The sequence below is a fragment of the Coregonus lavaretus genome, assembly GCF_964263955.1.
Source record: "Coregonus lavaretus genome assembly, chromosome: 2".
Classification (NCBI taxonomy): domain Eukaryota; kingdom Metazoa; phylum Chordata; class Actinopteri; order Salmoniformes; family Salmonidae; genus Coregonus; species Coregonus lavaretus.
In genome coordinates, this window is record NC_139989.1 from 32,540,258 (window position 1) to 32,563,901 (window position 23,644).

Sequence of the window (23,644 nt, forward strand, 5' to 3'; positions counted from 1 at the left end):
AGAACTTCAAATACAGTGAAACTGGGATGCTACTGTGCCTTTCTATACCTTAGAAACTGTCGAGAGTAGACCCACAACTGATCCAAATGGAATGAATGGAATAAAATATTCAAATCACAGGGCTTTTGTTTGCACTGTTATTCAAATTACATTTTTACTGCAACCTAGTTGACTGCCTAGAGTAGAATGTTGTACAATGACACAATTATTCATTGCAATGTGGTCTAGGTAGGATAATTGTATTGTCCCTAAACAAATCAATAGGGTTTCACTGAGTTTGTGTTATAAGTAGTTTTAGGAAGATGTGTAATTCCCCCCCGTCCTTCCTTCACCAGTTGGCTGTCATCTGACAATGGCCCATCTGACAATGCCCATCGAAACTACACCTAAACCATATCAAAACTAATTTTACACATAGGCCTATACACAGCAAATGGGCCACTGTTGATTTTTCAGTGTAATATTTATAGTGTTGATTCAGGAGTTAAATTCACTCTGTAGGTGTGAAATTAACACTCAGTGGTGTAAAAGAACACCAAGTGTTGGTGTTAATAACCAAAGCTATTGTTTTACACTGTGGAGATTAAAACAGTCCTATTAAAACCATGCCCATCATTATCATATTTCTCAGCATGCTCTACTGCAAGTTGATTTTTTAGGTTGTTCTTAATATCTGTGTTTTTTGCATGTACAGTGATTGATTGATTAATCTTATGCTACACAAAGATACATAACATACATTTTTCTAAACTAATCCAATAAATTATATTTATTGCACCCGTTACTGAAATGGTTGTTCCAGTTTAAATATACTGAACAAAAATATAAACTCGACATGCAACAATTTCATAGATTTTTACTGAGTTGTGATGAAATCAGTCAATTGAAATAAATAAATGAGGCCCTAATTTATGGCTTTCGCATGACTGGGAATACAGATATGCATCTGTTAGTCACAGATACCTTTAAAAAATGGGCCTCACAATGGGCCTCAGGATCTCGTCACGGTACCATACCATAACCCCACCGCCACCATGGGGCACTCTGTTCACAACGTTGACATCAGCAAACCGCTCACCCACACAACGCCATACACATGGTTTGCGGTTGTGAGGCCGGTTGGACGTACTGCCAAATTCTCTAAAATGACTGAGGCGGCTTATGGTAGAGAAATTAACATTACATTCTAGTGCAACAGCTCTGGTGGACATTCCTGCAGTCAGCATGCCAATTGCATGTTCCCTCAAAACGTGTGACATCTGTGGGCATTGTGTTTTGTGACAAAACTGCACATTTTAGAGTGGCCTTTTATTGTCCCCAGCACAAGGTGCACCTGTGTAATGATCATGCTGTTTAATCAGCTTCTTGATATGCCACACCTGTCAGGTGGATGGATTATCTTGGCAAAGGATACATGCTCACTAACAGGGATGTAAACAAATTTGTGCACAGAATCTGAGAGAAATAACGTTTTTGTGTGTATGGAACATTTCTGGGATCTTTTATTAGAAATTACACATCACTTTGCAAACCAGAATAATGTGACTGATGTGGCCTGTACACCGGGAGTTTCCTAACACCACTGAGTTAGGGTTAAACTAGGCCATCAAAATAAGGCCTTATGATATATGTAATGTATCTTGTCAGATCATTTTAATGATAACATTCGTCTAGGAACTCGCTTGGTGAAAGCCACAGGCCTTTTAAAGGAAAGAATTCAACAACCATGTCTGTGTCACTAACAAATACAGTCGTGGGTGGTAACTCTACAATTCACCCAAAAAGAAAAGGCACCCCAGGAAACATGAAAATTTGACTTTACACCATACACCATTTCATTACATTTCACTCCACTGTAGAGTGGGTAAAAATAAGAAACCTGCACACTGCTCTTGCTAGTATCACTGCTCTTTATTAAGCTTTACGTATCGGCCTCAAGGCCTTCGTCAGAGGCTTTGCGCAGTGTGCGGGTTTCTTCTTTTTTCTCATCTTATTCAACTGTTACCATGCACCTGCAACAAAGATAGCCCAGATGTGCGAGTGCCTTTTGAATTTTACTCCAGAATAGAGTGAAATGCCTATTAGTTCACTCCAGTGTATTGTGAATTTCACACAGCCAGTGTATTTTTCCCTGCTCTGTATGGGTTACAGAAACACTGTCTATGTCACGCTCGTCATGAAAAGTGGACCAAGGCGCAGCGTGATATGCATACATCTCTTTAATAGTGTACTAGCAACACGATACAAAATACAAAACAACAAAACGAAACGTGAAGTCCTCGGTCATGAACACAAACCAACACGGAACAAGATCCCACAAAACACAAGTGCATAACAGGCTGCCTAAGTATGGGTCCCAATCAGAGACAACAAGCAACAGCTGATTCTCGTTGCCTCTGATTGGACTGCGACCGCGCCAACATAAACCCAACAGGGGAGGGGCTGGGTGGGCATTCCTCCTCGGAGGCGGATCCGGCTCCGGGCGTGACCACCACCCTCTAACAACCCCCCCGTAGTGCCCCTGGTCTGGTCTGGCCCCGCTGGCTGGAGCTGGACTGGACATTGGTGGAGCGGATTGCGTAGGCTCCGGTGTGGAGCAGCTGACCGGTACCTGACCAGGCACCGGTGAAACAGGCACGGGCTGTGCCGGACTGACGACGCGCACCACAGGCTTGGTGCGGAGAGCAGGAACAGGCCGGACCGTACTGGGAACACACACCACTGGCCTTGTGTGGGGATCAGGAACGGGCCGGACCGGACTGGTAACACACCTCAGTACCTCTCGCCGTGCCTCTACACATTCCTTCCCTCTAATGACCAATGGCCCCCGTAACCTGGTGGCCTTCTCTCCTCGTCCACAAACTCACCCTTTATCTGCCTCCAGCAGCCCTGTCGTCCATGCCATGTGCCCCCCCAAAGAAATGTATTGGGGGTGCCTCTCGCTTGTCCGACGACGGCCCGGTTGGCGCCGCTTCTCCTCTCCTGCCTGGGTCTCCCCCTTCATCGCCCTCCGGTAACGGACGGCCTCCTTCTCCGTGATCTGCCCCCAAACGAAGAGGACATCCACTAACGTTACCTCCGGCGTTTGCTCCTGGGCACGCTGCTTGGTCCTGTATTGGTGGGATCTTCTGTCACGATCGTTATATGAAGCGGACCAAGGCGCAGCGTGATATGAGTACATACTTTAATAGGTACTTACACAAATACAAAACAACAAAAACGATACGTGAAGTCCTCGGTTATGACACAAACCTACACGGAACAAGATCCCACAAAACACAAGTGCACAACCTCTGCCTGGAGTCGTTGAGCGGGTCCGGGAGCATTCCAACATGTTAGCCAGCTTGGGCGAAGCGATGGTCAGGTTCTCCAGGTCGTCCAGCGCCTGGAGAGGTGAGGACCCGACCCTGCGGAACCAGCTGAGCGACCGGATCCAGCCATCCACACCCCAGCACCCAGAGGTATTCACCTGTCTCGACCGAGGCAATACGACGGGACAGCGGCCCGCTGCCAGGGTTTCTTCCTGCAGCTGGACCTCTATTTCACCACCATCAGCCCGGCTCCATCGGATTGGGAGAAGGTGTCCGCCCTCGTTTCCTGCCTCTCTGGGAAAGCCCTGGAGTGGGCCAACGTTAGTCTGGAGTGAAGGAGGAGACGCGTTGGACAACTACGGAGAGTTCGCTCGCCTCTTCCGGGCAGTCTTCGATCATCCCCCCGAAGGAAGAGAGGCGGGCGAGCGTCTGGTCTATCTGAGGCAGGGTACGAGGACCGCTCAAGACTTTGCCCTGGAGTTTAGAACTCTAGCGGCTGGGTCCGGGTGGAACGAGCGGGCCCTCATCGACCACTTCCTAGCCTGCCGGGATACCACGTTGACTTTCAACCAACTGGTGGACATGGCCATCCGGTTGGACAACCTGCTAGCTTCTAGAGGATGTCCTGGAAGGGGCCTGCCCGTTTCACCCCCCTTCAAACCAGATCACGTTCTGATGGAGCTGGGCGGTGAAGCAATCTGGGAGAACGGAGGACGACAGATCCAGTGTCACTCTTGTGGCAAGAGAGGAAATTCTGCTGCACGCTGTCGTCAGAGTTCTTCTGGTTATGGAGGCGGAACTCTCTTTCGTCGCCCCAGGTAGTGCTAACTCACACTCATTCAGAGCCCTCTGCTGCGCATTGCTCCATCCACGTAAACTTCCCTGATTACACGGTAGTTCCCCAGTGTAAGGTGCTGGTCGATTCAGGTGCAGCTGGGAACTTTATGGACAGGGCTTTACCGGGTGCCAGAGGACATAGTGTCTGACCGGGGTCCCCAGTTTACGTCTAGGGTCTGGAAGGTGTTCATGGAACGTCTGGGGGTCTCGGTCAGCCTGACCTCTGGGTTTCACCCCGAGTCTAATGGGCAGGTGGAACGGGTGAATCAGGAAGGCGCTGGTCAATTCAGGCGCAGCTGGGAACTTTATGGACAGGGCTTTAGCTCTTAGTCTACATATTACATTGGTTCCCCTGTCCATTCCATTGCCCATCAAAGCACTTGACAGTCGACCATTAGGGTCAGGTTTTGTTAGGGAGGTTACAGTACCAGTCACTATGACTACGCAGGAGACCCATAGGGAGCAAATCACCTTTCATATTATTGAGTCCCCCGATTTTCCTGTTGTGTTGGGCCTTCCCTGGCTAGCATTACATGACCCCACCTTTTCATTGCCGCAGAGGGTTCTCACTGGGTGGTCGCGAGAGTGTCAGGGTAGGTGTCTAGCTGTTTCCGTTGGTGCGACCACGGTGGAAAGTCCAGACACCACCTCCACCGTGCGCATTCCCCCCAAATACCTCGACTTGGCGCACGCGTTTTCCAAAACGCAGGCAACCAAATGACCACCCCATCGGGCGGGAGATTGCGCGATAAACCTCCGGTTAGATGCTGTGCCTCCCAGGAGTCATGTATATCCCCTGTCGCAGGCTGAAACGGAGGCTATGGAGATATATGTCTCCGAGTCCCAGCGTCAGGTGTTCATACGCCCCTCCACTTCACCCGCCTCCTCAAGTTTATTTTACATGAAGAAGAAAGGCGGGGGTCTGCGCCCTTGCATTGATTACCGTGCCCTTGCATTGATTACCGTGCACTTAATCAAACTACCATTCGCTATAGTTACCCTCTACCCCTCATCTCCTCTGTTATCGAATCAATGCATGGTGCGAGCTTCTTCACGAAATTAGATCTCAGGAGTGTGTACAACCTGGTGCGTGTCCGGGAAGGGGACGAGTGGAGACAGCATTTAGCATAACCACTGGGCATTATGAATACCTGGTGATGCCGTACGGGTTGATGAATGCTCCATCAGTCTTCCAGTCCTTTGTGAACGAGGTGTTTCGGGACATGCTTGGTCGTGGTGTGGTGGTCTACATCGATGACATCCTGGTGTATTCCACTACGCGCGCCGAGCATGTGTCCCTGGTTCTCAGAGTGCTGGGCCGACTGTTGGAGCATGACCTGTATGCCAAGGCAGAAAAGTGTCTGTTCTTCCAACAATCCGTCTCCTTCCTCAGATACCTCATCACCACCTCAGGTGTTGAGAAGGAGGGAGACCGCATTTCAGCCGTGTGTAATTTGCCAATTACTATCGGAGGTTTATCCGGGGCTTTGGCAAGGTCGCAGCTCCCATCACCTCTCTGTTGAAGAGTGGGCTGTCCCGGCTCCGCTGGTCTGCTGAGGCTGACAGGGCTTTCAGTAACCTGAGGGCTCTGTTCACCTCCGCCCCGGTACTGGCCCATCCCGATCCATATTTGCCGTTCGTAGTGGAGGTGAATGTCATCATTTGGGATATCAACGAAAACTCCATCGGGAGTACAATAAATTGTAGCCTTAAGTTTAATTAACAGAAAATCATGTTCAACATTCATTGGTTCTATTTATAGTTTTATTGGTTAGGGGTAAGTCAAGTCCCGTACGATGCTTTAACATTATCATACCTCAAATGATCCATAAAGGGATCACTCTGAACATTCCTCAGAATACTTTTTACACCACTTACGTACATCTACGTGTGCAAGTTGTATATTATTATATTATATTATTATTATTATTTTCTATTGTTACTTCATCAGATCATCATAATAACCCATTATACTCAATATTATGTTACTTTAGCTCTAGTAACCCATTATACATTTGTGTTATATCACAAATTCCTCCTTTAGACTAGTGTTCTATTCATTCAGGGGTTTATATATTTACATTACTTGTAAGGAAGTCTCGAGGTTTTGCTCGCCTGAGGTAGAGTATCTTATGATAAGCTGTAGACCACACTATTTACCAAGAGAGTTTTCATCTATATTTTTCATAGCTGTCTATTTACCACCACAAACCAATGCTGGCATTAAGATTGCACTGAATGAGTTGTACAAGGCCATAAATCAACAGGAAAACGATCATCCAGATGCAGCGCTCCTAGTGGCCGGGGACTTTAATGCAGGGAAACTTAAATCCATTCTACCTAATTTCCACCAGCATGTTAAATGTGCAACCAGAGGAAAAAAAACTCTAGACCACCTTTACTCCACACACAGAGACGCATACAAAGCTCTCCCTCGCCCTCCATTTGGCAAATCTGACCATAACTCTATCCTCCTGATTCCTGCTTATAAGCAAAAACTAAAGCAGGAAGCACCAGTGACTCGGTTAATAAAAAAGTGGTCAGATGACGCAGATGCTAAGCTACAGGACTGTTTTGCTAGCACAACTGGAACATGTTCCGGGATTCTTCAGACAGCATTGAGGAGTACACCACATCAGTCACTGGCTTCATCAATAAGTGCACCGATGATGTCGTCCCCACAGTGACCGTACGTACATACCCCAACCAGAAGCCATGGATTACAGGAAACATCCGCACTGAGCTAAAGGGTAGAGCTGCCGCTTTCAAGGAACGGGACTCTAACCCGGACGCTTATAAGAAATCCCGCTATGACCTCCGACGAACCATCAAACAGGCAAAGAGTCAATACAGGACTAAGATTGAATCGTACTACACTGGCTCTGACGCTCGTCGGATGTGGCAGGGCTTGAAAACTATTACAGACTACAAAGGGAAGCACAGCCGCGAGCTGCCCAGTGACACAAGCCTACCAGACAAGCTAAACCACTTCTATGCTCGCTTCGAGGCAAGCAACACTGAAGCATGCATGAGAGCACCAGCTGTTCCGGATGACTATGTGATCACGCTCTCCGTAGCCGATGTGAGTAAGACTTTTAAGCAGGTCAACATTCACAAGGCCGCAGGGCCAGACAGATTACCAGGACGTGTACTCCGAGCATGTGCTGACCAACTGGCAAGTGTCTTCACTGACATTTTCAACATGTCCCTGACTGAGTCTGTAATACCAACATGTTTCAAGCAGACCACCATAGTCCCCGTGCCCAAGGACTCTAAGATAACCTGCCTAAATGACTACCGACCCGTAGCACTGACGTCTGTAGCCATGAAGTGCTTTGAAAGGCTGGTCATGGCTCACATCAACAGCATTATCCCAGAAACCCTAGACCCACTCCAATTTGCATACCGCCCCAAGAGATCCACAGATGATGCAATCTCTATTGCACTCCACAATGCCCTTTCCCACCTGGACAAGAGGAACACCTACGTGAGAATGCTATTCATTGACTACAGCTCAGCATTCAACACCATAGTGCCCTCTAAGCTCATCACTAAGCTAAGGATCCTGGGACTAAACACCTCCCTCTGCAACTGGATCCTGGACTTCCTGACGGTCCGCCCCCAGGTGGTAAGGGTAGGTAACAACACATCTGCCACACTGATCCTCAACACGGGGGCCCCTCAGGGGTGCGTGCTCAGTCCCCTCCTGTACTCTCTGTTCACCCATGACTGCATGGCCAGGCACGACTCCAACACCATCATTAAGTTTGCCGACGACACAACAGTGGTAGGCCTGATCACCGACAACGATGAGACAGCCTATAGGGAGGAGGTCAGAGACCTGGCCGTGTGGTGCCAGGACAACAACCTCTCCCTCAACGTGACCAAGACAAAGGAGATGATTGTGGACTACAGGAAAAAAAAGAGGACTGAGCACGCCCCCATTCTCATCGACGGGGCTGTAGTGGAACAGGTTGAGAGCTTCAAGTTCCTTGGTGTCCACATCACCAACAAACTATCATGGTCCAAACACACCAAGACAGTCGTGAAGAGGGCACGACAAAGCCTATTCCCCCTCAGGAGACTGAAAAGATTTGGCATGGGTCCTCAGATCCTCAAAAAATTCTACAGCTGCACCATCGAGAGCATCCTGACTGGTTGCATCACCGCCTGGTATGGCAACTGCTTGGCCTCGGACCGCAAGGCACTACAGAGGGTAGTGCGTACGGCCCAGTACATCACTGGGGCCAAGCTTCCTGCCATCCAGGACCTCTATACCAGGCGGTGTCAGAGGAAGGCCCTCAAAATTGTCAAAGACTCCAGCCACCCTAGTCATAGACTGTTCTCTCTGCTACCGCACGGCAAGCGGTACCGGAGTGCCAAGCAGGGACGGCCTGTTCAATAGGGCGATACGGGCGACGCACTGCCAAACGGGAAAAGGAAGGGATTTTTTTTCTAATCAATAATATCACGGCAACAGTAGTTATCAGTGTTCACGTCTGATCTGCCAGCCACTAAATGTCAAATCAGGCTAAAGTCGTGCTTCAAATGGCCCCGCCCGTTTTTGGGGCGATTTCAGTCAAGTTGAAAATCGCCCAGAAGTCTCTCATAGCCTGTCATGTAAAATCTATTCTTTTCAAATTTCAAAGCTTTCAATACATTCTCTATGGGTGTCTGTGGGCTTGCACTTACGCGCTTTCGTCATACGTGACATAACCATGAACGTAACTAAGACAATAGCGGCTAGCAGCGTCTCTGTTGCGACCTGCAGTGTGGCGTTATTTTATGTTTTTAATTTGTAGACTTAGTTTACAAACATTCTGCCAACCATGGATTTCCAGTGGTTGGTTTTGGACTGATCTTGTTGATCGTGTACATACCCGCTACGAACGGACTAAATAATGAAAACGCTGCTGGCAACGGAATCCAATACAGCAGGGAGTTTTTTACTACAATGCAACTCAAATACGAACGCGATGGATATCCCAATGGCCCATCTAATACCTGATTGTCTGCGAGTGGATTACAAACCCAAATGCAAACGTGGAAAACGCGGGGGAATCAGACAACGACTTTTAAAAAATTAAGAACAAAGTTCCCTTACCCACCACCTTGCTGATTAATGCCCAGTCACAGAGGGGGAAAGCGGATGAGTTGTCAGCGAATCTGCGCTTCCAACACGAATATCGGGAGGCCTGTTTGCTGGCATTTACTGAGACTTGGCTGGATGACAGAGTCCCGGACAGAGAAGTGGAGCCGGCCGGCTTCACCCTGGTCAGAGCGGACCGCGATCCTGGTAAGAGAGCGACCCTGTACCCCGACATTGAACTGCTTTCTGTGTCATTGCGACCTTACTATCTGCCCCGTGAGTTCCCCCAATTGTTTGTTACCGTTGTGTACTGTTGATAATCACAAGTTTACTGGAGAACTGAGACCAAGTAGAGACTTTGGACAGGGTGGATAATGGTATAATATAAGGCAGTTTATTCAGAGGTAAAGATATCTGGAATCGCGTGCACGGACCCGTTCGTCAATCTCGTAGGGAGATATCTGAAAAGAGAGCCCCGAAACATTGTGTGCTGACATTTTATACAATAAAATGAAGTAGGTTGAATCTAGTAGTTCTGATCTTCTGATTGGTCCTGATGAGTTGGGCGAGGTCCCCTCCAGGTTAGTATCACTGTTGCATTGGCTCTGAGTCGGGTTCTCTGTCTTCAGATGTTCAGCCTAAGAGAAGGGGATTTTTGTGTGTGTGTGTGTGTGTGTGTGTGTGTGTTTAACAGTGATGATGTGTGTGTGTGTGTGTGTGTGTGTGTTATCAGTGATGATGTGTGTGTGTGTGTGTGTGTGTGTGTGTGTGTGTGTGTGTGTGTGTGTGTGTGTGTGTGTTTATCAGTGATGATGTGTGTGTGTGTGTGTGTGTGTGTGTGTGTGTGTGTGTGGGTGTGTGTGTGTGTGTCCTCAGAGCAAGAACTCGTGAGTTGGAAGAACTGAGAGACCTATGGCGTGGGTGTTGTCCTTAGCCACCTGCTGACAAGGCTGACAAGATAGGACTCTTTTGTCCATTGTATTGAATACAAAGGCCCAACACAAAATGGGTCATGCACAAGATTTTAGTCAGACCAAGCTATAACATTATATATTTACTACGACAGTACATTCAACCAAAAGCTAATATAACAAAGGCATCAGAGATTATTTATAATCTGTCACAGAAACTGGAATCCATCTCCCCAGATCAGTCAATAAATGCTTCTGGTATTGACTTATATGCTGCCCCTGTCTTCATGTTGTTGCTGGACATATCTTTTTAAAAATGTGTGTAGGTCACCTAAATCATCAGAAAAATTGCCCCTCCTGACTCCAGCCACCCTAGTCATAGACTGTTCTCCCTGCTACCGCACGGCAAGCGGTACCGGAGTGCCAAGTCTAGGTCCAAAAGACTTCTCAACAGCTTCTACCCCCAAGCCATAAGACTCCTGAACAGCTAATCATGGCTACCCGGACTATTTGCACTGCCCCCCCACCCCATCCTTTTTACGCTGCTGCTACTCTGTTAATTATTTATGCATAGTCACTTTAACTCTACCCACATGTACATATTACCTCAACTACCTCAACTAGCCGGTGCCCCCGCACATTGACTCTGCAACGGTACCCCCCTGTATATATAGCCTCCCTACTGTTACTTTATTTTACTTCTGCTCTTTTTTTTTCTCAACACTTTTTTTGTTGTTGTTTTATTTTTACTTTTTTTGTTAAAAATAAATGCACTGTTGGTTAAGGGCTGTAAGTAAGCATTTCACTGTAATGTCTGCACTTGTTGTATTCTGCGCATGTGACCAATAACATTTGATTTGATTTGATTTGATCTATTTAACAACATATTCGGGAATAATACTCTATTCTTTCATACCACATACAGTACCAGTCAAAAGTTTGGACACACCTACTCATTCAAGGGTTTTTCTAGTGTGCAAAGCTGTCATCAAGGCAAAGAGTGGCTATTTGAAGAATTTCAAATATGAAAATATATTTTGATTTGTTTAACACTTTTTTGATTACTACATGATGTAATGTGTTATTTCATAGTTTTGATGTCTTCACTATTATTCTGGTGCCCCTCATATGCATCACCAGTGATGCATCACCGCATCACTGGTGCCCCTCATATGTTCCAAGATGGCGAAGTAGTGCAGTCCTGTTTCTGTCGTGTGTCTGTAAATAGCCTGTAAATACCCAGTTTTTTTGTATTTTTCGTACATATTTCCCTATCAGACTTTTCATCCTTCTACAAAATATACTTTCCTGCAACCCGCCTCACTCAATGTGGAACGGATTCTATTATTGACTTACCTTTTATCTAGAATCTAGAATCTCCAGTTGAAACTAGCTAGCCAGCTAACTAGCTACTTGCTATTAGCCACAGCTAGCGGTGCTAGCGGTGTTTCACCCAGAACATTGGATTTTTTTCCGCGGGATTAATTTTAATCACTGGACATTGATCACCGGATATTCGGCCAGTCTGCACAGCGCGTTATCGACCCAGAACATAAAGGATTCACTGGACCTTTAACTCCGGATTCATCGCTACCAGCTGGCTACAACAAAACGGACGCTGTGGTCTGGCTAATCAACCTGAGCTAGGCCCATCTCCCGGCTATCTACCTCTCTATCAACCGGACGGGACCACCTAGTATTGCCCCGCCGATCCTACACGACTGGTCTGCCGACGAAATCGTCTGATGTGGTTACGACGTAACCACGAAGATTCCATCCATCTGCTAGCCCTGGCCCGTTAGCACACGCTTACTCACTAAACTGAACTAGCTACTGAACTAGCTACTTGCTATTAGCCACAGCTAGCGGTGTTTTACCCAGAACATTTGATTTTTTTCCGCGGGATTAATTTTAATCACTGGACATTGATCACCGGATATTCGGCCAGTCAGCACTGCGCGTTATCGACCCAGAACATATCAGTTTTTCCGCCGGCATCACTGAATCACTGGACCTTTAACTCCGGATTCATCGCTACCAGCTGGCTACAACAAAATGGACGTAGCACACGCTAGCCGTGGCCTCTTACTCACTAGCGCTTCACCACCGGATCTTATGATAACTCAGCTATACAGCTGATATCTGCTGGACTGTTCCTTTTTACGGTACTACATCCTGTTTATGTTTAGCCTCAGCCCAAACATGGTTAGTTTATTGTTGTTTCGGTTATTTCTAATTGTACTATATCACTGTAGACCCCCCAGCCTAGCTAAACCTGCCTTGGTTAGCTCCTTTGTCCCTCCACCCATACACTCAGAGACCGACTCAATTGATGCCTCTAGAGATACTATCTCTTTCAGTGTTACCCAACGCTTAGGTTTACCTCCACTTTACTCATATCCTTCCATATCCTTGTCTGTTCATAATGCCATGAATCTTTTCTATAACACCCGGAAATTTCCCCCCTTTATTCTATGTACCCAACGCACTAGAAGACCAGTTCTTAAAGCCTTTAGCCGTATCCTTATTCTAGTCCTCCTCTGTTCCTCTGGTGATGTAGAGGCTAACCCAGGCCCTGTAGCCCCCAGTATCACTCCTACTCCCCAGGAGCTATCATTTGTTGACTTCTGTAATCGCAAAAGTCTTGGTTTCTTGCACATAAATATCAGAAGTCTACTTCCTAAGTTTGAGTTATTCACTGCGTTAGCATACTCTGCCAACCCTGATGTTCTAGCAGTGTCTGAATCCTGGCTCAGGAAGGCCACCAAAAATTCTGAAATTTCCATCCCCAACTATAACATTTTCCGTCTAGATAGAACTGCCAAAGGGGGTGGAGTTGCAATCTACTGTAGAGATAGCCTGCAGAGCTCTATCATACTATCCAGGTCTGTGCCCAAACAGTTTGAGCTTCTACTTCTAAAAATCCACCTTTCCAGAAATAAGTCTCTCACTGTTGCCGCTTGCTACAGACCCCCCTCAGCCCCCAGCTGTGCCCTGGACACCATATGTGAATTGATTGCCCCCCATTTATCCTCTGAGTTTGTACTGCTTGGTGACCTAAATTGGGATATGCTTAATACCCCAGCCATCCTACAATCCAAGCTAGATGCCCTCAACCTCACGCAAATTATCAACGAACCTACCAGGTACAACCCTAAATCCTTAAACATGGGTACCCTCATAGATATCATCCTGACTAATATACCCTCTAAATACACCTCAGCTGTCTTCAACCAGGATCTCAGCGATCACTGCCTTATTGCCTGCGTCCGTAACGGGTCCGCGGTCAAACGACCACCCCTCATCACTGTCAAACGCTCCCTAAAACACTTTAGCGAGGAGGCCTTCCTAATTGACCTGGCCCAGGTATCCTGGATGGATATAGATCTCATTCCGTCAGTAGAGGATGCCTGGTTGTTCCTTAAAAGTAATTTCCTCTCAATCTTAAATAAACATGCCCCATTCAAAAAATACAGAACTAAGAACCGATATAGCCCCTGGTTCTCCTCAGACTTGACTGCCCTTGACCAGCACAAAAACATCCTGTGGCGTACAGCATTAGCATCAAATAGCCCCCGCGATATGCAACTTTTCAGGGAAGTTAGGAACCAATATACACAAGCAGTCAGGAAAGCAAAGGCTAACTTTTTCAAACAGAAATTTGCATCCTGTAGCACTAACTCCAAAAAGTTTTGGGACACTGTAAAGTCCATGGAGAATAAGAGCACTTCCTCCCAGCTGCCCACTGCACTGAGGCTAGGAAACACTATCACCACCGATAAAATTACAATAATCGAGAATTTCAACAAGCATTTTGCTACAGCTGGCCATGCTTTCCATCTGGCTACCACTAACCCGGCCACCAACTCTGCACCCTCTGCTGCAATTTGCCCATGCCCCCCCCGCTTCTCCTTCACACAAATTCAGACAGCTGATGTTTTGAAAGCGCTGCAAAATCTGGACCCCTACAAATCAGCTGGGCTAGACAATCTGGACCCTTTCTTCCTAAAACTAGCCGCCGAAATTGTCGCAACCCCTATTACTAGTCTGTTCAACCTCTCTTTCATAACGTCTGAGATCCCCAGAGATTGGAAAGCTGCCGCGGTCATCCCCCTCTTCAAAGGGGGTGACACTCTAGATCCAAACTGCTACAGACCTATATCCATCCTGCCCTGCCTTTCGAAAGTATTCGAAAGCCAAGTTAACAAACAGATCATCGACCATTTCGAATACCACCGTACCTTCTCCGCTATGCAATCCGGTTTCCGAGCTGGTCACGGGTGCACTTCAGCAACGCTCAAGGTCCTAAACGATATTATAACCGCGATTGATAATAGACAGTACTGTGCAGCCGTCTTCATCGACCTGGCCAAGGCTTTCGACTCTGTCAACCACCGCATTCTTATTGGCAGACTAAATAGCCTTGGTTTCTCAAATGACTGCCTCGCCTGGTTCACCAACTACTTCTCAGATAGAGTTCAGTGTGTCAAATCGGAGGGCCTGTTGTCTGGACCTATGGCAGTCTCTATGGGGGTGCCACAGGGTTCAATTCTTGGGCCGACACTTTTCTCCGTGTATATCAATGATGTCGCTCTTGCTGCTGGTGACTCTCAGATCCACCTCTACGCAGACGACACCATTTTGTATACATCTGGCCCTTCATTGGACACTGTGTTAACAAACCTCCAAACGAGCTTCAATGCCATACAACAATCCTTCAGTAGCCTTCAACTGCTCTTAAACACTAGTAAAACTAAATGCATGCTTTTCAATCGAACGCTGCTAGCACCCGCCCACCCGACTAGAATCACCACTCTCGACGGGTCTGACCTAGAGTATGTGGACAACTACAAATATCTAGGTGTCTGGTTAGACTGTAAACTCAACTTCCAGACTCACATAAAGAATCTCCAATCCAAAGTTAAATCTAGAATCGGCTTCCTATTTCGCAACAAAGCCTCCTTCACTCATGCTGCCAAACATGCCCTCGTAAAACTGACTATCCTACCGATCCTTGACTTCGGCGATGTCATTTACAAAATAGCCTCCAACACTCTACTCAGCAAATTGGATGTAGTCTATCACAGTGCCATCCGTTTTGTCTCCAAAGCCCCATACACTACCCACCACTGTGACCTGTACGCTCTTGTTGGCTGGTCCTCACTACATGTTCGTCGTCAAACCCACTGGCTCCAGGCCATCTATAAATCACTGCTAGGCAAATCCCCGCCTTATCTTAGCTCATTGGTCACCATAGCAGCACCCACCCGCAGTCTGCGCTCCAGCAGGTATATCTCACTGGTCATTCCCAAAGCCAACACCTCCTTTGGCCGCCATTCCTTCCAGTTCTCTGCTGCCAATGACTGGAACGAATTGCAAAAATCTCTGAAGCTGGAGACTCTTATCTCCCCCAATAACTTTAAGCATCAGTTGTCAGAGCACCTTACCGATCACTGCACCTGTACACAGCCCATCTGAAATTAGCCCACCCAACTACCTCATCCCTATATTGTTATTTAATTTGCTCTTTTGCACCCCAGTATCTCTATTTGCACATAATCTCTTGCACATCTAGCATTCCAGTGTTAATACTATTGTAATTATTCTGCACTATAGCCTATTTATTGCCTTACCTCCATAACTTGCTACATTTGCACACACTGTATATATATTTTCTGTTGTATTTCTGACTTTATGTTTTTTTTACCCCATATGTAACTCTGTGTTGTTTTTATTGCACTACTTTGCTTTATCTTGGCCAGGTCGCAGTTGTAAATGAGAACCTGTTCTCAACTGGCTTACCTGGTTAAATAAAGGTGAAATAAAAAAATAAATAAAATAAAAATTCTACAATGTAAAAAAAGAAAAAAGAAAACCCCTTGAATGAGTAGGTGTGTCCATAATAACTGGTAGTGTACATAATAACGTTACACATCAAACTCCACTGATGAGACATCCTCATGTAATCACAAAGAATGAGTCACGTTTTGCTGCGAAGAGACAGAATCATTAGATCATTTGTTTTGGTACTGTCCATTTGTAGCTTGTTTTTGGACACAGGTCCAGGAATGGCTAAAGGATTGCAATATTTACCTGGAGCTAACCTTGCAGATAGCATTACTGGGTGATCTGAAAAGTCATAGTCAATCGATCAATAATATAATAATACTTTTAGCAAAAATGTTTATTTTCAATTTACAATCTGTAGAAACAATGAGAATAGAAATGTTCAGAACTTTTGTAAAACATCACAGTACTATTGAAAAAGATATGGCAAATAGAAATCCTATACGGATGGTGTTAAGAGATAGATGGGTGGTGTTGAATGGAGTTGAAGTATGGGACTAATGACAACTAACAACAACTAATAACAAGATAACTAATAATGTAAGCATACTGTGTCCATAATAAGTATATAGGTTGTAGGTTGGGAGCTTTTTTGAAAGAGCACAGTTAGAAAGATATGGCATATAGAAGCAAACCGGATGGAGAGGTTGAGAGTAGAAGAAGTTCAGGAGAAAAAACAAACAAAATATAATTATTGTAAAATTGACTGTGTCCATAAAATGTATATAGTAAGTATAAGCTGGAAGTAGAGGCCTAAGCATTGTTGTTCACTAGTTTACTCCAATTAGGGAAAGGGTGGTGGGGTTGAAAAGTAATAAAGGGGAATATATATATATTTTTAAGGATATGTATGTGTATGTATGTATGTATATGTATGTATGTATGTATGTATGTATGTATGTATGTATGTATGTAAAATAAAATAAAATAAAAAATAAAATAAAATAATGAGTCACGTTACCCTCAGAAATATGTTATCCTCGTTACTGACGAGACATGTAATCTAAACATGTTATCCTCGTTATTAATTGAGACGTCCTCTTAGACATGTTGTCTCGAATGAGATTTCTGAGACATGTTATCATCTACCTGTAGATAATGTAGATAACATTATAGATCAGCACAAATAACTGGAAAACTCAGCTCACACAGAACTGGAAAACTCAGCTCACACAGAACTGGAAAACTCAGCTCATACACAGAACTGGAAAACTCAGCTCACACAGAACTGGAAAACTCAGCACACACACAGAACTGGAAACCTCAGCACACACACAGAACTGGAAAACTCAGCTCACACAGAACTGGAAAACTCAGCTCACATAGAACTGGAAAACTCAGCACACACACAGAACTGGAAAACTCAGCACACACACAGAACTGGAAAACTCAGCACACACACATAACTGGAAAACTCAGCACACACACAGAACTGGAAAACTCAGCACACACACAGAACTGGAAAACTCAGCACACACACAGAACTGGAAAACTCAGCACACACACAGAACTGGAAAACTCAGCACACACACACAGAACTGGAAAACTCAGCACACACACAGAACTGGAAAACTCAGCTCACATTCAATCCATATTCACACTGGAGCTAGTCCCCTGACAGCTCTCAATCACTCAGTAATGTATAGCTAATTTTCAATCTTATTATTCCATTTTCAATGCACTTTTTCTCCATATTTCAATGTTGTTATCCATATTTCAATCCGTTTATTATCCACATTTCAATCTTATTATCCAATCAGCTTAATATCCTAATTTCAATGTTATTATCCAAATTCCAATCTTAATAGTAATAATTTCAATCCATTTATTATCCAAATTTCAATCAGCTTAATATGTCATATCACAATCACACAACTTTCACATCCACATTCACTTAGGACTATTCCCGAACACACTCGGTAATCTCCCTTATTACCTCCTGTGCATCTTCAACAATTCTCTTGTAGTTACTTGCTATGCACCATATGTATCTTCAACGGTTCTCTTGCCGCTACTTGCTATACATAACACCCCGTATTCAAAAATACCTTGTGTTATTTTGTAGGGGCTGCAGACCACGTAGACATTTCGTATAAATGCCCACAGACAGCTGTCAGCTGCTTCATTCATGTGACCGACCAATACTGGGTCATGCATGTGACAGACCAATACCTCACGAGGCTTCTTCTCTCTACGCTGAGACCTTGGAACTGAGATATCCCTTTCTCTAAACAAGGTTCAGGGCGTACTGCCAAATTGCAGACACTGATAGTGAGGATTTGTTCAATCAGTCACTTGCATGAACACAGAAATTGGTTTATAGAAAAGCACAAACATAGAACATAGAAATTGGTAAATAGAAAAGCACCAACATAACATTATCCATCACAATACCATCCTAGTGTAATATATTGTATTTTCTCCCCCGCCCCACCATTTTATTGTGTACATTGGTGTGAACATGGAGCCTTTAGGCAGTGCAGGCAGGCTCTGGTTTCAAAGGGAAATGTGTATGATACTACTGGGTTTGGGAGAGGGTGGTTCTTCAGAGATGAAATGCCCACTCCTAGAGTAGGTGTCACGGATTCTGCCGAGGCTGCGCCTCCTCCTTGCTCGGGCAGGCTTCGGCGTTTGTCGTCCCCGGAGTATTAGCTACTGCCGATCGATGTTTTCGGTGTTTGTCTTGTTTTGTCTAGTTTAGTACACCTGTTGCCTATTAGTGTTGATTGTTTAGCCTATAATTTCCCTTGTTTCACGTTTGGGTTTTGTGTGTTATTGTTCATTGTCTTGTTGATGTTCGGCCTAGCTACTACTTCGGATTACGCATATGGTGTTTTTCCCTCCAGTGTTGGAAACGTTTGTTTTGTGCGTAACGCTCAGTAAAGTAGTCAACCTGATTCTCTGTGTCCTGCGTCTGACTTCACTCGCCGCGTACACATCACCCCCTTGACAGAATAACACACCTTCATGGAGTCAGCAGGATCAGCGGTACCGACGGAGTCATTGGAGGAGCGCATCAGCAGCCAGGACGCCATGATCCGAAGACTCGGCACCGCCATGCAGGATGTGATGGACACTTTGAGCCGATGGGAAAGAGGAGGTTTGCCCACACCTCCTCCTACAATACCACCACCATCGGCCAGACCCATCGTTCCATCTCCGGAGTCCAGTGGGATTCGGCTCTCGCTCCCGAGGGCTTATGATGGCACCGCAGCCAGGTGTCAGGGTTTCCTGCTTCAAGTAGAACTCTACCTGGCAACCATTCACCCGGCGCCCTCGGGATACGAGAGCGTTTCCGGCCTCATCTCCTGTCTGTCCGGCAAGGCATTGGAGTGGGCCAATGCCGAATGGAGGGGAATAGACGCCACCACCATCAGTTATGCAGAGTTCTCCTGCTGCTTCAGGGCGGTATTCGATCATCCCCCAGAGGGGAAAGCAGCGGGGGAGCGTCTGTTCCACCTCAGACAGGGGAAGAGGAGCGCGCAAGATTTCGCACTGGATTTCCGGACTCTGGCGGCCAATGCGGGATGGAATGAGAGGGCCCTCATCGACCACTATAGGTGCAGCCTACGGGAGGACGTTCGCCGAGAGTTGGCCTGCAGGGACACCAACTTGAGCTTCGATCAGTTGGTGGACATGTCGATCCGTCTGGATACCCTGCTGGGCTACCCGCGGACGTCCGGAGCTGGGGCCGTCCATTCCATCCCCCAGCACCTCCGAGCCGAACCCTATGGAGCTCGGGGGTGCTGGTGCTAGAGAGAGGAGGAGAGAGACCCAGAGAGAGGCCGTCCCCTGCACCAACTGTGGCCGTAGAGGACACACTGTGGTTCGGTGCTGGGGAGGGTCTCCTAGGGATCGAGGCAGCAGGTCACGCACTGATGAGTCATTCCAGGTGAGTAAGCGCCCAACTCACCCAGAGCTCTCTGTTGTCCACTTGTGTATCCAAGTTGAGTTTCCCCAGGTTTCATCTCATTCCCAGCATAAGGTGCTAGTCGATTCAGGCGCAGCTGGGAATTTTATTGATTGTAATTTCTGTTATAAGTTAGGGATTCCCCTCATACCAGTAGATGTGCCTTTCCCTATCCATGCCCTAGACAGCCGTCCTTTGGGGTCAGGATTGATTAGGGAGGTCACGGCGCCACTTAAGATGAAGACGCAGGGGGGTCATGAGGAAATTATACAGTTGTATCTGATCGACTCTCCTGCGTTTCCCGTGGTGTTGGGGCTTCCTTGGTTAATATCTCATGACCCCAACATTTCGTGGCAACAGAGGGCTCTTAGGGAGTGGTCTGGTCAGTGTGTCGGGCGGTGTATAGGTGTTTCCGTAGGGGCGACAACGGTGGAAAGTCCGAACCAAGTGCCCGCACTGCACATTCCTCCTGAGTATAATGATTTGGCACTCGTCTTCAGTAAGAAGAGGGAGACTCAATTACCACCTCATAGACAGGGGGATTGTGCGATAGACCTCCAGGCAGGCGCTGCACTTCCGCGTAGTCATGTGTATCCTCTGTCTCAAGAGGGGACGGCGGCTATGGAGACATACATCGCCGAATCTCTGGGACAGGGATACATACGGCCCTCCACCTCTCCTGCGTCCTCGAGTTTCTTTTTTGTGAAGAAGAAGGATGGAGGTTTGCGCCTGTGTATTGATTACCGTAGTCTCAATCAGATTACTATTAAATACAGTTATCCTCTCCCTCTGATTGCGAATATGACGGAGTCATTACACGGAGCGCGATTCTTCACAAAATTGGATCTCAGGAGCGCTTACAACCTGGTGCGCATTAGGGAAGGAGATGAATGGAAAACAGCATTTAGTACCACCTCGGGTCACTATGAGTATCTCGTCATGCCATACGGGTTAATGAATGCTCCTTCAGTCTTCCAATCATTTGTGGACGAGATCTTCCGGGATTTGCATGGGCAGGGTATAGTGGTGTATATTGACGACATTCTAATATGCTCTGCTACACGAGCCGAGCATGTGGCCCTGATGCGTCGGGTGTTATGTAGGCTGTTGGAGCATGACTTGTATGTGAAGGCGGAGAAATGGCTGTTTTTCCAGGAGTCCATCTCCTTCCTGGGACATCGGTTGTCCGCGTCAGGGGTGGAGATGGAGATTGACCGCGTTTCAGCCGTGCGTAATTGGCAGACTCCAACCACGGTTAAGGAGGTGCAGCGGTTTTGGGGTTTTGCCAATTACTACCGGAGGTTTATCCGGGGTTTTGGACAGGTAGCAGCTCCCATCACCTCCCTGCTAAAGGGGGGCCCGGTGCGTTTGCAGTGGTCGGCTGAGGCGGACAGGGCGTTTAGACATCTGAAGGACCTGTTCACCTCGGTTCCGGTGCTGGCACATCCGGACCCCTCTTTGGCGTTCCAAGTGGAGGAGGACGCGTCAGAGGCGGGTATTGGGGCTGTACTGTCTCAACGCTCGGGCACGCCTCCTAAACTCCATTCCTGTGCCTTTTACTCTAAGAAGCTCAGCCCGGCGGAACGTAATTACGACGTGGGGGACAGGGAGCTGCTAGCTGTGGTCCAAGCCCTAAAGGTGTGGAGGCATTGGCTTGAGGGGGCTCAACACCCTTTTCTCATTCTGACTGACCATCGTAACCTGGAGTACATCCGGGCAGCTAGGAGACTGAACCCTCATCAGGCTAGGTGGGCCATGTTCCTGGCCCGGTTTGTCTTTAAGCTCACCTATATACCAGGGTCACAGAATGTTAAGGCAGACGCCCTATCCCAGCGATATGACACAGAGGAGAGGTCCATTGAGCCCACTCCCATACTTCCGGAGTCTTGTCTGGTGGCACCGGTGGTGTGGGAGGTCGATGCGGAGATCGAGCGGGCGTTACGTACCGACCCTACTCCTCCAGAGTGTCCGGAGGGGCGGAAGTACGTGCCACTCGAGATCTGTGATCGACTGATTTATTGGGCTCACACGTCACCCTCCTCTGGTCATCCTGGTATTGGCCGGACAGTGCACTGCCTTAGTGAGAAGTACTGGTGGCCAACATTGGCAAAGGACGTGAGGGTTTATGTCTCCTCCTGCTCGGTATGCGCTCAGTGTAAGGCACCTAGACACCTGTCCAGGGGAAAGTTACAACCCCCACCAGTTCCACAACGGCCGTGGTCTCACCTATCGGTGGACTTTGTCACGGACCTTCCCCCCTCCCAGGGGAATACCACCATTTTGGTCGTTGTGGATCGGTTTTCTAAGGCCTGCCGTCTCATTCCAATGCCGGGTCTCCCTACTGCCCTACAAACTGCTGAGGCCCTGTTTACACACGTCTTCCGGCACTACGGGGTACCTGAGGATATAGTGTCTGATCGGGGTCCCCAGTTCACCTCTAGAGTCTGGAGGGCATTTATGGAACACTTGAGGGTCTCGGTTAGCCTTACCTCGGGTTTCCACCCTGAGAGTAATGGGCAGGTGGAGAGAGTAAACCAGGATGTGGGTAGGTTTCTGATGTCCTATTGCCAGGACCGGCAGGAGGAGTGGTCGGGGTATATCCCCTGGGCAGAGATTTCCCAGAACTCACTTCGCCACTCCTCCACTAATCTGACTCCTTTTCAGTGTGTGTTGGGGTATCAGCCGGTTCTGGCACCCTGGCATCAGAGCCAGATCGAGGCTCCTGTGGTGGATGAATGGTTTCGGCGCTCGGAGGAAACATGGAACGCTGCGCATGTCCATCTGCAGCGGGCTATCCGTAGGCATAAGGCGAGCGCCGATCGCCACCTCAGTGAGGGTCCAGTGTATGCACCTGGAGATCGAGTCTGGCTCTCGACTCGAAATCTACCCCTTCGCCTGCCCTGCCGGAAGCTGGGTCGGCGGTTTGTGGGGCCATTTAAAGTCCTGAGGAGATTGAACGAGGTATGTTACAGGTTAAAACTGCCCAATGATTATCGCATTAACCCCTCGTTCCATGTGTCTCTCCTCAGGCCGGTGGTAGCTGGTCCACTCCAGGAGAATGAGATACGAGAGTCTCCTCCGCCCCCACTGGACATCGAGGGGGCTCCGGCGTACTCAGTCCGGTCCATCGTGGATTCGAGACGTCGGATGGGGGGTCTGCAGTATCTCGTGGAGTGGGAGGGGTACGGTCCGGAGGAACGGTGCTGGGTGCCTAGGAGGGACATCTTAGATCCCTCCCTCTTGACGGAATTCAAACGGAGTCATCCCACTCGCCCTGCTCCGCGTCCTCCTGGCCGTCCCCGAGGCCGGGGTCGGCGCACGGCTGGAGCCGCGCGTCAAGTGGGGGGTACTGTCACGGATTCTGCCGAGGCTGCTCCTTCTCCTTGCTCTGGCAGGCTTCGGCGTTCATCGTCCCCGGAGTACTAGCTACTGCCGATCGATGTTTTCAGTGTTTGTCTTGTTTTGTCTAGTTTAGTACACCTGTTTGCCTATTAGTGTTGATTGTTTAGCCTATAATTTCCCTTGTTTCACGTTTGGGTTTTGTGTGTTATTGTTCATTGTCTTGTTGATGTTCGGCCTAGCTACTACTTCGGATTACGCATATGGTGTTTTTCCCTCCAGTGTTGGAGACGTTTGTTTTGTGCGTAACGCTCAGTAAAGTAGTCAACCTGATTCTCTGTGTCCTGCGTCTGACTTCACTCGCCGCGTACACATCACCCCCTTGACAGTAGGTCAGAAA